The following is a 16,613-nucleotide window of genomic DNA, read 5'->3' as shown; positions in this document are numbered from 1 at the left end:
CTGTAGAGCAGTGACTGATTCCCCCTCCCCTTACCTCCATGATTAATAGATGTTATATTGGGCCCAATCAGTATTGAAGCAAGGGAAAGAGAATAAAAGCATTTAAACAGTTTTTATTTGAGTTAGTACCTTTGTAACCTGACTTGGTATTCTTGGGGCTCTTAGTAAGCTTTCTGTTGAAACCTCACAGCCAGAAGTTCAGCAGGCCTGGGTGATGCATCTCTATCTGGGGGGTTACTTGGCTCCTGACTCCACTTATAGGCAACCAATGGTAAAATCTCAGCCTCTTTCGGCTGAAATTGCTGGACTCTTCAGGCAGCCCTCTTGATGATCTCACACTGATACCTTCTCTCATGTGAACCATGGCTCATTCTTGAGAAACACTGGAGTATTACTAACTCAACAAACCCTGCATGGGGAGGGGTGTAGATCTATTATATTCCTGAAGTCTCCTAGCTCTACCTTTCTACTGCAACCCTAGATTTTCTAGAAGAGAGTCAGCATCTGTTCAAAAATTGGTGCCACAGCTATTCCAGGTGTTGAAGCAGGCACCTATTATCTGTGCATCTCAACTGCAGGACATATAATTCAATATATTTTAGGGACCCACTTTGAGATCCATGAATGACTAGAGTTCACAGATAGTAACATGTATCCTTACCCTAAAGTTGTGGAGGGGTTGAATGAGGCAAAGTGTGTGTCTCCAAGTATAACAACTGCTTTCTCCAAAGATATCTCTTTATCAATCATCCCTTGCACTAATCTTTCAAAACTTTTACATTGTTAGTATTAAAGAGGAAATTCAAGAATTACAAAACAAATAATCTTCCCTTTAATTCTATTGAAAGTTTTGCATATGTTGGTATTTCTGTTTTATACTCTCTGAGGTATTCTGATACTTATTTTTTAAAAATTTTATTTATTTATTCGTGAGAAACAAGAAGAGAGAGAGAGAGAGAGAGAGGCAGAGACATAGGCAGAGGAAGAAACAGTCTCCATGCAGGGAGCCTGATGTGGGACTCGATCCTGGGTCTCCAGGATCACGCCCTGGGCTGAAGGTGGTGCTAAACTACTGAGCCAACTGGGCTGCCCTGATACTTTTTTGTTTGTTTGTTTGTTTCCTCAGTAGAAATTGAGACCAAAAGGCCCCTTTCTAAGATTTTATTCATGAGCAATCAAGGACATTACTTCTCTTACTCCATACTAAGGAAAAAGCTGATTCGTGTCTTCCTTCGGCCTTATTTCTATTGCTTAGTACTTTGTTGAGGATGTAGAAAATTGAGAATAATTATGGTGTTGAATTAAAATGCTATTTCCTCATAGCACTGGGCCATGAAACTCAACAATACCTGAAATTTAATTTGATTCCAATATTCTTCTCTTTGGTGAGGTCACTGAAGGGAAAGTTACACAATACACGTTAAAAAAAACACATCAGACTTTATGGATTTGGAAGTTGTGGTCACAAATCAAAAATACAGTTTTACTACCAGAGAAATAAATTTTAAAAATCCCAGTATCTAGATATGGGTTTTAAGCTTTATAATACATGTTGAATGAGTAGTCAGATTTTCTAGGACCGATAGGAAAAAAGCTACAGGATAGGGTCATACAGTTTAGACCAAATTATTTCTATGAAAAAAAAATTGAAAAATAATGTATTCTAATCTGGTCAATATTGAGGTAACTGGGTGGCTTAGTTAGGTGTCTGACGTTAGGTCAGGTCATGATCTCAGGGTTCTAGAATTGAGCTCTGGGTCAGACTTTGTGCTGAGCAGGGAGTCCTGCTTCTCCTTCTCCCTCTGCTCCTTCCCTTGCTTGTGCTTTCTCTTCTCAAATAAATAAATAAGACCTTTAAAAAAAAACATTATAGGATATTACAATATATAATTACAATGTAGAATATTATTAGCATAACTCTTTGTGGAGTAGAATAAAGGGATGAAGAAAAAACAAAAAGACTTTCTTTCTCTAGAGGTCAAGCAACCCCTATTATATATATTAAAACATTTTCTGTAGCAATAACAGGATCATGCGATTTGGGATATTTTTTCCATGTCAATAATATGTTCATCAAATGTACATCATTAAAAGACAAATTAAGTAAATATCACTTCACTCTACACTAAGAGAAACATTTTCAAAGATAAGAAAAAAGCCAATTGATTTGGGATTGTCTAAGAAAAATACAGGAAATTACTACTTGTAACTGGACTAATAGAATATCCTATGTCCAGAAAAAAAACTGTGTTAAATCATTCAAGGTGCTATAACAAAGTACCATAGAATGGGTGGTTTATATACAACAGAAATTTATTTCTCATAATTCTAGAGACTGGATTACAAGATCACAATGCTGGGTTCAGTGTCTGGTGAGGACCAACTTCCTCATTCATAGCCTTACTTTTTGCTATAATTTCATATGGCAGAAAGGACGAGGAAGCTACCTGGAGCCTCTTTTATGAAGTCACTAATCCATTCATGAGGGCTCCACCCTCTTGACTTAATCACCTCCCCAAATTCCCATCTCCAAATTTTGTCACTTTGGAGATTAGGTTTCAAGTATGAATTTGCAGAGACACAAACATCCAGACCATATCATATATACACAGGCAATTAAATGCAAATTCAGTGTCCCCTCAATGTAAACAGAAATTCTTATATGAGTTTGAATCCCAGATTAAACAAGGGACTCACAATTACTAATGAGTAATAGAGGATTGTCCCTTAAATGGCATGGTAACTAAAAAATAAAGCAGTATCCGTGCATCAAAGAACAAGTGAGTATTAACATTCTGATACCTTTACTGATTCAAGTTAACTGTACTGAAAGAGAATCAATCTTCCTTCCTTCCTTCCTTCCTTCCTTCCTTCCTTCCTTCCTTCCTTCCTTCCTTCCTTCCTTCCTTCTTTCTGTCCTTCTTTTCTTTCCTCCTTTCCTTTCCTTTCCTTTCCTTTCCTTTCCTTTCCTTTCCTTTCCTTTCCTTTCCTTTCCTTTCCTTTCCTTTCCTTTCCTTTCCTTTCCTTTCCTTTCCTCTCCTCTCCTCTCCTCTCCTCTCCTCTCCTCTCCTCTCCTCTCCTCTCCTCTTTCCTCTCCTCTTTCCTCTCCTCTCCTTTCCTTTTTCTCTATTTTATTTCATATGTGAGCTCTAATACTTAGTGTTACTTATTTGCTTCTTCACTAGAACTAAGAATAAATAATATGTACACCATCCTTGTTTATATAAATCACTTGATTTCTATTTACTCTGAAATCCATTACTAAATTGCCTTCTTGTTTTTTTCTTTGATTCCAGGTGTATTGATCTGTATTTTCCACTTATTATCATTTGTCTTTTCGGTGCTTGCTTTTTTGACATATGTATACAAAGGCAGCCATTCCTAACCTTCTCTGGGGCATTTTAATACACAATTATCTTTCTAAATCAATGGCTCTAACTATCTTCAGATCTCCTCTGAAAATCCATTTCATTTCTATTAACTTTGTAACTCTCTTCAGTGCATTAAGGAATCTTGGAACTAGCTGATGAAACATAATTTCAGGATAGTTGTAGTATGAACTTATTAATGAACAATTCAGAAAGAGAATAGAGTTACATTACTTTATGGTACAGTATTATTATTTTAGTTTTAGTTTTTTGAGACAGAAAGGGGGAGAGAGAGAGAGTGGGAGTGAGGAGAGGGGGGCAGAGGAAGAGAGAAAATCTAAGCAGGCTTCCTGCTGAGTGTGGAGCCTGACTTGGGGCTTGATCTCATGATCCTGAGATCATGACCTGAGCAAAATTAAGAGTCAGATGCCTAACCAACTGAACCCCCCAGAGGGCCCCTTATTATTAGTATTATTGATGCTAATAATATTAGTATTAATATTATTATGTAGTGGTCACTTAAATTACAGGATTGAGAAGCAAAATCATTATAAGCATTTTAGGATATTATCGAATTTAATTTTATTTTGGAATCATACTCAAGTCCCATTTGTAAACTGGTGATAGGTTTCCTGGTTCTTTATTATTCTGTCAAAATATGGAGCAATCGGGCAGAGTGGAAGAGCTTAGAATTTGGCATCACATGACTTGCCTCTGCCTTTTAGGAACTGTGTAATGTCAAGTGAGATAACTAATATTTCTGAGCCGCACTTCTTCATTTGTAGGATGAAAACCATGATATATAGTTCAAAAGTTTTTACTTTTTATTTTTTATTTTTTAAGTGTTGCCATAAAGGAAGTATGATCTAGTAGCCCTTTCTGGACGTTTACTGACTTGAGTAGATTTTTATTGTTAGTTAATATAGAAAAATAAGGGTGCTCCTAATATAAAATTATTTAAGTAGCCAATTAATTTTTAAAATCTGTTTTATAGATCTATAATTTATATACAATGAAATGCAATTATTATTAGGATACAGTTTGATAAATTTACTAAATATACACATCCATGTAATCATAGTTTCACTTGTGATAATGAAGATTTCATCACCCACTAAAAACTCTCTTCTGACTCTTTGTAACCAATTCCCCTGAAATCCCTGGCACAGGTAACTACTAATCAAATTTTATCACTATACATGAGTTTTGTTTGTTCTAGGACTTTATATAAATAAAATTTGTGTAGTGTACCATCTCCTCTCTCTGGCTTCATTCACTCAGCACAAAAGGTTTGACATCTATCCAAGTTGTTGCACATGGTTTGTCTCATTTTATTTAAGGATATGCCATATTTATTTAACCATTGGCCTATCGATGGATATTTCGATTGTTTCAAAATAGGATCTTTTTAAGATAGCTTGCTCCTGGGAGACTGTTGACTAACAGTCTCCAGCTGTCTCACTTTTGTATGGGCTGTGGTGGCAGTCATATCAATATCACACTTCCCCCTGGCCGTTCCTGGCCAGTGACTAAGCCTCAAGCTAAGCCATTTTCACCCAACACAGGACTCTACTAGCAAGACATATTTTCTTGGGGGTATCCCATCAGAGGGGCAGAGACTTTCTCAAAACTACAGTGTGAGATCATTCCTATTGGATCCTTCCCTCATTCTCTTTTTTCATGGGTATCAGACTTACAGTATGCTGTGAAGGCTCTTACCACAAAATGCCCCCTTTACCTTTTACATGTGCTTCTTCCAATAAATCCCTTGTATATATTATCCCATCTTGACATCTGTTTCTCATAGAACTCAGTCAGTAATCTCCTTGGTAAATATCTGGTGATGGAATTAAGCATATGGTATCACTGTTTGATTTCTTTGAGAAAAGTAGAGTGTAGAGTTCTTTATCTCCTTTATCAGGCACAGCTTCTCCCTGAATGGGTTATACTGTGATTGAACCCTTGTTAATAGGGTTATTTGGATGGCATCTGAGAGATATGGTGGTCACTTTCACTTTTGAGGTGAAATAACTGTGCATTATTTTTCTGCATTGGAAGGGTGCTAACATTAATAGGCAAGGCTGGGCAACTTCTATAGGCCCAGAATATTTAGAAAAATCTGGAAAGGAAACATTTTGGGGTCATACATCCAGATATTCCCATTCTACATGTTAGGATACCTGATTTTCCAAATTAGGGCCAGATTTTAGAATAACACATTTGTGTTGGATGGATATTCAGCTCTTGATCTTTAGTTGTTCTATGCTCATTCCTTGCATGCAATAAAGGCTTCTCCGTATGCTGCAAAAGCAACTCTTGGACTTTAATTCTCAGTTATCAACTATTTGTTAATTTTCTTCAGCTTTTAATGATCTGCCTATACACCTATTCTATTATTTTTGTATATATTATTATGCCCACTAGTAGAATATCCTCCATCATCATTGTCCCAGCTCAAAACACATGAAAGTTTTAACCATTGACTACCATGGTGTGCCAGAAGCTGTCTTCACCCTACCTCCCACCAGGGATGAAGTCTTCATTCACAGATAGTTGGTGGGTAATCCAGTCTCCCAAACCCATTTTACAGCTTTCTCTCTCACACCACTCTTAGTGCCAATTGTCATAGGTTGAGTTTTCTGGGAAACAGACACTGAGAGGGAGTTAAGAGTGCAAAAGTTTAATTGAGGAGTAATGACTGAAAAGTAAAACGTGTGAAGCAGAATTGAGTCAGGGAGAAATCAGTAATACAGATCTGGAAAGATTTCTGATATCTGAACAGGGAGATCCAGAGCAAAGATCAGCAATTAAAGGAATCTCATGTACAGAAATGACTAGGCCCTTGTATGATCTCCTTGCTCTTTCATTGTTTGGTGGCCATGCTGAGAATACAATGATCTCAGGTTGAAAGCTAAGGCAGGCCATTGCAGAGCTTAAGAGCTGGAAAGTAGCCTCCAAACACATTCCTTACAATGGGCAATGTATACTTTCTTGGAGGGAAATCTGAGTGACACACCTGTGCCTGCTATATCTGACTATATAGTTAGTTCTATAAGGTATTGCTAAACTGTTGTCCAAAGCGGTTGTATTATCTTATATTATCAAAAGTAATGCATAAGAGCTCTGGTAGTTCCACCTACTTGTCAAAACTTGGTTTGGCAAGTCTTTCAATATTGACTATTCTTATGGGTATGCAGTGGAATCTTGTAGTTTTAATTTAAATTTTAATGATGAGCATCTTTTCATGTGTTTATTGGACATTTGTGTATTTTCTTTTGTGACATATCAGTTCAAATCTTTTGTCTACTTTTAAAAGTCATTTATTTTCTTGTTATTTTATCATAAGAACTATTTATATATTCTATGTTCAAGACTTTTGCCAGATTGCAATTATCTGTACCCAGTCTAAAGCTTGCCTTTTCCTTTGTTTAATGGTGACTTTTGAAGAGCAGGTAAATTTTAACCAAATTGTAACTTTCTTCTCTTATGGTTAGTGCTTTTTGTGTCTTGTCCAAGAATTCCTTTTTATATCTCAAGCGTATGCTTTTTAAAAAACTATACTTTCTTCTAAGAGTTTTATATATTTAAGCTTTTATGTATAGGTCCAAATCCACTTTTTATAAATGTTTCTGTGTGATATGTGGAGAGATTTAGTCATTTTATTCTAATCACATATATAGCATTACTTGTTTATAAAGGAGATCTAACATTATTTGTTCAATGTTAATTATTCAGAACCATTTATTGAAAAGTTTATAAGTTTCCATTTAATTACTTTTACATTTCTGTTGAAAATTTAATTGATCATGTACATATGGATCTCCTTCTGGATTCTCTGTTCTTCTCCATCAGTCTATATGCCTATTCTTATACCAATACCACACTAACTTGATTACTATAGTTCTGTAATAAATATTGAAAAAAAGTTTACATCCTCTAACTTCTTTGCTCTTTTGCAAAATTGTGTTGCCGTTGTTTGTTTTTTGCATGTCCATATACATTTTAGTATCAGCTTGTTAATTTTTATAATTGATTTTGAGTGGAATTTCTATAAACCTGTCATCTAATTTGGAGAGTTATAACTATTCGTACTTAATTAATAGAAATTAATAATAATAATAATAAATATTACTTAATAGCAAGTATTCATATTCTTGAAATTTTCCTTATTTTGGTATTTCCCTCAGTAATATTTTGTCATTTTTAGTGTGAAGATTTTGTACACATGAAGTTCATGATTAAGTCATCATGATTTTTTTTTAATTTTTTATTTATTTATGATAGTCAGAGAGAGAGAGAGAGAGAGGCGGAGACATAGGCAGAGGGAGAAGCAGGCTCCATGCACCAGGAGCCCGATATGGGATTCGATCCCGGGTCTCCAGGATCGCGCCCTGGGCCAAAGGCAGGCGCTAAACTGCTGCGCCACCCAGGGATCCCAGTCATCATGATTTTTAAGGCTGTTTTTAATTGCATTTTAACTTGAATTTCCAATTATTTTGTTGATGATATATTGAAATGTTTTTATTGACTTTTTATCCTATGATCATGTTAAATTTACTCAATTTTAGCAAGATTTTTGTAGTTTCTTTAAGATTTTATACAGAAATTATAATTACCATTATTATTGTCATTTTTTTTTTTTTGAGAGAGAGAGAGAGGAGTAGGGGGGGAGACCAGAGAGAGGGAGAGAGAGAGAATCCTCAAGTAGACCCCCTCACTGATTGTGGAGTCTGATATGGGGCTTGATCCCAGGACTGGGAGATCATGACCTGAGCCAAAATCAGGAGTTGGCTGCTTAACCGATTGAGCCACCCAGGTGCCCCAATTATTATTATCATTATTATTAACAAATAAAACAATTTTACTTTCTTCTTCCCCATTTGTATGCATTATTGTACTGGGTAGGACTCCTAGTGCAATATTTAATTGGAGTCTTAACAGTGAACATTCATGCCTAAATGCAGATCTTAGAGGAAAAGTATTCAGTCTTTTTCAAGTAAATACGATATAGTAAGTAGGGAATCTGAAAATCGGACTACTGTGCCCTGCTTGAATCCTCTTTCCTTACACCTAGAATCAGAAATGCCTCCAGGCATAATACCCATCTAGTGGTCAAAGGGCTTACCCTGCTATTTTTATTTCTCTCAGAAGAGCTCATAGTTCAGCACTGCCTATTGTTCAGTGCTGAAACTGTTGTTTCTATGTTGTGTCCATGTTCTTTTTGTTTACAGTAGGGGAGTCTGGTACCAGTTACAATGGTACCAGATGCAGAAATGCTAGATGCAGAAAGCACCTTTTACTTTTAACACAGATGATAGAGGGAATTTTGTATAGGAGATAATCTAGGGCAGGGAATCACTTAAGTGTTATTATTGGAGGGTCCTGCAGCAAATACTTTTTGGAATCCCTGGCATGTGAGAAGTCATTTTGTGGAGAAATAGTCAGATTTTATTGCCTGGAACCAAGTACAATTTTAAGTGATCAATGATATATTTTTTCACCTAGTCCCACACCATCATCCTAATCTGATATTTGCCATTTCTGTTGTAAGAGGATGCAAGTGAAGATAAACATAATAGAATTAGCAAGAAATTGTTCTAATGGATACAACAGAGTAATTTTAATCCATCATTAGTCCTCTCTACAACAGAGGGCTAGCTTCTTTTTTTTTTTTTTTTTTTTTTTTTTTATTTATTTATTTATTTATGATAGTCACAGAGGGAGAGAGAGAGAGGCAGAGACACAGGCAGAGGGAGAAGCAGGCTCCATGCATCGGGAGCCCGACATGGGATTCGATCCCGGGTCTCCAGGATCGTGCCCTGGGCCAAAGGCAGGCGCCAAACCGCTGCGCCACCCAGGGATCCCCAGAGGGCTAGCTTCTAAAGAATAGGCAACTTCAGGCACATTTTATTCTTCTAATCACATGAAAGTAAATGGTTTCAAAGAGTAAACTGACCAAAGAAAAAAGTTGATGTTATATGAAAGCTAATCTTGCTACTTGCTTGCTTATCACTGTGAAAGCTTGATTAACTGGATCATAGCCTCAAATCACACTACTCCAAAATTGATGGTTGTCTTTTTGTGAGACAGGGAAAGGAAAGCCATAAGATACTCTGAGAAAACTATTTTTAATTATATTTTTAATATTATAGCTCCTTTTTGTGCTTATCCTAACTCTAATCTATTACCAATAGGTAGTCTAAAATTTTAAGTCCAAAATACTTTCAATCCATCACTCCCTTTCTTTCCCATCACTCTAGTTCAAACCACAATAATTCCTCACCTGATTAATCCCACAGCCTTTATCATCTGCTTCCTATTTCAGAATTTAGTATATCTAAGTTGTTCTTCAAAGTGTAAAGTGCTTATGGATTGCCTCTGAATTCTGCTAAATGCAGATTCTGAAGCAGTAGGTCTGGCGTGGTCTAATTTTACATTTCTAACAAAGTCATTGCTGATATTGATACTACTGGTTCAACAGCCACACACTGAGAATCGACTGTAGTCTCTTCCTTAGGCAGAAACATTGCAGAAACTGTTCCACAATTCTGATTCTATCAGCACTACTGAAATTCAGCTATAGCCCAAGACTCTTTACTGAATTTGGTTTTGTATAAATTCATTTAAAGCACATAAACATTAAGATTCTCCGGGAAGGGCAGCCCCGGTGGTGCAGTGGTTTAGCGCCGCCTTCAGCCCGGGGCTTGATCCTGGAGTCCCGGGATGGAGTCCCACATCAGGCTCCCTGCATGGTGCCTGCTTCTCCCTCTGCCTGTGTCTCTGTCTTTCTCTCTCTCTCTGTCTCTATGAATAAATAAATTTTTAAAAAAATCTTTAAAAAAAAAGATTCTCAGGGAAGACATTTCTTATTCTCATCACTGGCCATGTGTACTTGGCGACAATGACAACCGGAAACTTCTTGTGAAACCAAATCTCACTCTCTGTGGATTTGCCCATCGATAGTATCCAGATATGTGGATGGGATAAGGTCATGGACTGCTATATTCAGCCACACCATTTCCCCACGTAAGAGCTCAAATAGCATAAAGCAGACTTGATTTCTTTTCTCAAGTGATATAGGGCAGTCAGTTCACCATTAAATACTAATAAGATTTGAAAGAACCTGAACATCCCATGTTCTTTTTGTAATGACCTTATTAGGGTAGAGGCCAATTATTTTAAGTCTTCTGTTTATGCCATTGTCAATAACTCTTGGCTGTTAATAATTACACTAGTTTTATTTTTGTCTCTATTTACTTAGTAATTGCTTTGAGTCAGGCACTGGGCACAATATGTATTAGTTCATTTAATCTTCAAAACAATCCTATGAGAAATTTCTACATACACACACCACACACACATACACACACACACTGTAACTGAAGAAACTTAGGCTTAACTCACCTAAGGTTGCAAGGCTTTTGAACCTCAGTATAAGGAAACTGTAAATCCATACTTTTTGGTCCCAGCCTTATAATGTGCTTTTCTTGTCTATTTGCATCAAGTCTATGCTATGATTTTTCCCTGAGGTTAATGGAATCCCCAGCTTGATCAGTATTAATTCAGAGTGTAGACTGAGAGCATATGTACATTTGGGAGGTCTTTTTGTTTGTTTGTATGTTTTTTTCCTGGTGAGACTGAAATGGCAGGAGGAAACCAGGATTGATATCTGGCCAGATATGGGAGGATTTGATACTAGCTCTTCCATACACAGGACTATGATTGGGTCAATTATTTATCCTCTCTAAACTTCAATTGCCTTACCTATAAAATAGAGATAAAAAATATTGTCATAATAGAAATGTGAGAAATGAGTAGTATAATGTATATTAAATATCAAATATGAAGGCTATTCATTACATAGATTATATTTTCACCTTTATATACTTTAATGATCAGTTTTTGATGACATAGTGCAATCTCCAATTGTAATTTTTTGTTTATCTCTTCTCTCTGTAATTCTGTTAGCCATTGTTTTGAGACTATAAAGTTAGGTATATGCATGTTTATTATGGCTATATCTTGTTAGTTGCCCCTTTTTATAATATATAACAAATCTTCTCTGTCTCTTCTAGGGCCTTTGTCTTAAAAATCTATTTGCGTCAATTACTGATATTTTGATTCCAACTTCCAATTTTATGATTGATTGAAAATATTTTTATTACAGTTCTACTCATGATGGAAATTACTTCCCTTTAATATATAAAAGATCTCCATTTTCTTTTTATATTTTGCTTGGGTCACTAGTGACAATTTTGATGATGTTCAGATATCTTTTTGTTCTTTTTTTGAGAAGTAACCGGCTTTTTCTCTTAGAAATATTTAGAATTTTATTTTCCTTGACATTTTGAAAATATTCCATACTATGTCTAAGTTTTCATTCTTTATATCTAATACTACAATTTAATTTTTTATTAATTTTTTGTCTGATGCCAATATCTTCCCTTATCTACTTTTGGATATTCATGATACATATTCTAAATTATTGGTTCTGCATTCCAATAATTCTGTTTTAAATAGTACATTCTATTCAGTTTGTTTCTTTTTTTAAAAAGATATTTATTTCAGTGAGAGAGAGAGAGCACAAGTGCAAGGGGCAGAGGGAGAGAAAAGAGAGAATCCCAAGCAGACTCCCTGCTGAGTGCAGAGCCCTACATGGGGCTTGATCCCATGGCCCTAAGACCATGACCTAACCAAAATCAAGAGTCAGATGCTCAACCAACTGAGTCATTCAGGTGCCTTCAGTTTGTTTCTTTTGAAAGATACTCATTGGGACTCTAGGGCACTTCTATTTGAGCTTCTAAACTCCTGTTTACCTAGGGGTATTAGGTGTTCTATTGGTTACTTGCACTGGGGAAGGACCCAAAGTCAAGTGCAGTTCTGTTAGTCCCAGTGAATTTAAGGATGGGGCAACTAACTCTTTAAAGTACAAAATCAATTTTGATCACTTCTATTTCTTATCACCCTATGAAGAAAATAAACTAGCAAGGTTCAAATCTTAAAACCTTAAGCAAAAGCTTCTTTTGAGAAGGCAGTCTGCACATGGTTTATAAGGAGAAAGAGGATGTAGAGGAACAAGCACCAAGGATTGCTGGTCAGTCCACATCGCATCTGTTTTCACCTGTGAATGGTTTTGCTCTGCTCATACCCCCCAAAACTCTTAAGTCTGGAAGGTACAACCTGACACACCTGATTCCCACAATGAAGGGAATTACTGTCTCAAGGTCACATGGGGAGGGGAGCTGGTGGAGTGTGGGATGAATTTTAAAAGCTTTTGCCCCAACCAATTCTTTCATTGCTACATCATCAACTCTCTACCCAACCTGCAGCCACTTTCCCCCCATACCATCTTGACATCCATGATGGTTAGTTAACCCTAAGTCTCCTTAAAATCTGCCAGGTGTTTTTGTTTGCTTGTTTTTAACTTATTTTCTAGGATTCATCTTGCCCAGTTTTTTTTCTTGCTTTCTTTTTTGGAAGATTTTATTTTATTTATTTATTCATGAGAGACACAGAGAGAGGCAGAGACATAGAAAGAGAGCGAGGCAGACTCCCTGAAAGGGAGCCCGATGCAGGACTCCATCCCAGGACCCCAGGATCATGACATGAGGAGAAGACAGATACTGAGCTACCCAGGGACCCCTTCCAGTTTTTTCTATAGTTTCTCTGAAGTTGATTTTGGAAGGGGGTGGCTTGTAGCCTTGCTCAGTTCCTTATCTCACTGGGACCCAAAGTGCTTTGAAACATCTCTGACCTCTAAGTTGATGTCACTAAGTATCTTGCTGGTGTTTGTGACTAGTGCGACTCGGCCTTTATACCCTATCCCAACTTGTCCAACCCCCAACTCTGCCTGTTTCCCTTGTCAGCTATAACCGGTACTTCAAAGGCTCCAAGGATAATATTTCAGAATATAATATATTTTAGTTTATGTAAAAAATGAAACTGGAGTACAATTAAACTATTTTTGTAATAACTATACTCCCATTCATTTGCATTTCTTATTTTACCTTTGGTGAAAAGGAAGGGAGGTTAGATGAATAATATGAAGCCAATATTACATTCTTTTGAGCCCATGAGTATCATACTGTGTGGAAGTGGTAGGGCAGGGAGCTTGAAGATCTCTGTTGCTGGTTCTTTTTTATTGCTGTGGACTCAGAAAATAGTTGGACAACCAGGGAAGTCCTGGAGAATACTGGCATTCATAACTATTCAAAAAGATCTGATACCTGTTCTCTGCAAGGATTTGTGGGTGAGAGGAATGGTTTGCCTAAGTGTTGAAGTGTTAAATCATAATCAGATCTTATGCACACACAAAAAGGTGGGGAACTATTGGCAAATGCCTTGCACAGCTGCATTATTGCCTATAAAAAATGGGAATGAAGCAAACTCATATCCAGGGTAAATGAGATGGTGAAGCCCATATACTGCTGCCACCAAAAATGATTTTTACTCATCATCAGTAATGAGAAAAACGTCTAAATGGCTTTAAGGGACATTTGAAATTTATGTGGTTTGACACTTTAAATTTTTAGAAACATCTAAAATAGCATAAAAATAACCAAACCGTGAGGTTAAAATAAACTTCAGTCCAACCTATAAATCCATGTCAGGAGAGATTTATTTTAGAGCAACATCTCAAATAAAGTGCTAGTTTAAACTCTGTAGTCATTCTCTCTCTCTCTCTTTTTTTTTTTTAGAATAAAATAGTGAAAGTGTTAAGGAAAAATACAATTGCTCCACTCAAGATTAAAACTTTTCTCTGAAAAAAATAAATAAATAAAACTTTTCTCTGGAGTACATTAGGATCTATGGTTGTATATTGGGATGTGCTAGATCATAAACACAATCATGTTGTCTGCTTAATCACTAGAATTTATCTCAATAATTACTATTAACTATGATTCTGTTTTTATAATTTAGTAATAATAGCAATATCCATTTGTGTTTCAATTTCAGGTTGAGCTCCTCTTTCTAAATGTTTTACCACCTGTTACCCAACTTAATAGTGCACAACAAGGTATATGGAATTTTAAATAATGACAGTTCCAAAACAATTGGCTTTGACATTGAAGTTGTAAAGTTGCCAATAATGGCAAACTTACCAAATATAAATACTTGACCTTTGTTTATACATTATCAGGAATTTAAAATTATCAGTGGGAAATATTGCATTTTCTATTCTTGCAAACTCAGATAAAGAGATGCTGTGATATGTTAAAAAAAATACTATAAAAATGAAAAAAAATGTATAAATGAATTTTAATTTTTTTCAGAAAGGTCTTTGCAGTTTTGCACTGCTTTCCTTTTTCACTGTTCTGTGCATTTATTTGGCTTGCCCTTAAGTTGTTGATCCATGGAGTTTGACTCATTGAAATCAGAAATACTACTTAGTCCATTTCTAGGTTCTCAGATAATTTTCTTGCATTCTGTCAACTGTCATAATCAATTTCCCTTTCACTCAGTATAGATGCAGATATTAAGAAATATTTGAGTTAAGCCCTGATTTCTCTGCCCTCAGGATTGTGATGGCAACTACTATAGGACAATAGTGTGTATGTGCTGATGGGAGGTGGGGAAGATTGGGACCTCAGAAGACTTCCTTTTATAGAAACATGTTGCTGGCACAGATTTGGAGATAAGTTTAAATCTAGGCTCTCCAAAAAATGAAGCCAACATTTTATTTGAGTAAAAGTCCAATGTAAGTAGAATTATTAACTCATTTATTCATTTAACAAACTTTTATAGAATACCTACTCTATCTTCAAAGCCCTGACATAGCCTTGCAGAAGATAGCATGTTGTATAGGTTTCTGTTTTTACCTTCAATGACCTTCTGGAAACAGCAGAATATCTGGAGTAAAATATAAGTAGAAAGTCACTAGGATTTTGCATTAACTTTCCTGATTAGTTTCTTGAAGCTTGTATAATAAAATGTTAAAATTTAAATGTTACTCAATGAAATAAAGTATTCTAACACTTTGAACATTGAACTTGAACATTGCTAATAGAATGACCACAGCATACCCACATGCTGAAATAGGGTGTCCTGTTTGCCAGCCCAGCTATCAATCCCTCATGCATTTCTAGGGTCATTACTGATATTAACTCTTTATATCTGTCAATGTTTTAAAAGTCACTTCTACTCAGAAGTTATTATTTGATTCCTCTAATGGACTTGTGTAGGAGGCAGAAGATATAAAACGTATAGTTAGGGACATTGCCACTGAAGACAAAATATCTGGTTCAAATTTCAAATACCTTTTATTAGCCATTTTTTTAATTTGGGCAAGTTATTTCCCCTTTCAGCCTCAATATGCTTATCCAGAAAAGCAGATGATAGTAGAATCCAAACATATAACGTTGTTGTGAGTTCCAGCTGTGTAAACAGTAATACTTTTGTGTTCTCCAGGTTCTACAACCTGTTCAGACAACATTGAAATTATATCACCACTTACACTTGAAGAAATGACCTATCTTGTTCACCAATTTATCTTTTACTTATCATAGTAATTTCTTTTTTAACAAAATGATCTTTTTACTCAGATATCTGTGATCTCTTGGTCTATAATTTAGTTATGACCTAGCACCTTGTATTGTAATAAAAAATGACACATTATCTTTCACTCATATGCTAACTCTAGGTAATTAGTAGTGGCTGCTTGACAAAGAACATTGAGAGGAATTCTAAGGCTCAGATTTTCGGATATACTACTGATTTCTCCTTCAGTCACAGGAAGATGAGGAAGAGCAAAAACATGGAAAACATATTTTTTATGGAAAGAGCAAAAACATACTTTTCATCCCTCGTGACTAATCCATTTCTTTTCTGTTATACATAACAAAATATTAGGATTTAGAAACTTTCATAATTAGTCATATTTACACAGTTGATTATCAAATTCTTTTGCTATATTCAAATAGGCGAAGCAGGAGGTGGTCTGTGTAAGAAGCATGATATTGCAGTGCAATGATTAATTAGTGTTCATTTCTGGCTCAGCTTAAAAAGATCTTGTAACACAAAAAAAACAGAGGTAAAATATAAATGACCCCAAAGAATATGTGCCTGTGTCCTCCTTAGGAGTTTTTGGCAAACCATAAACAAATTTAAAATTTAATCTAAGAGAAAAGAATTTAAACCTAGAACTATCTTGTCAATTATCAAGATCTATAGTGTCAACATCACCAAGGAAGACAGAAATCATTAAGAAACAACCCTTTACTTAAAAACAAAAATGTCATCATGGTC

This window comes from Canis lupus, chromosome 21 (genome assembly GCF_011100685.1).
Source record: "Canis lupus familiaris isolate Mischka breed German Shepherd chromosome 21, alternate assembly UU_Cfam_GSD_1.0, whole genome shotgun sequence".
NCBI lineage: Eukaryota > Metazoa > Chordata > Mammalia > Carnivora > Canidae > Canis > Canis lupus.
The sequence above is the reverse complement of the archived record's forward strand: the minus strand, read 5'-3'. Positions refer to the sequence as shown.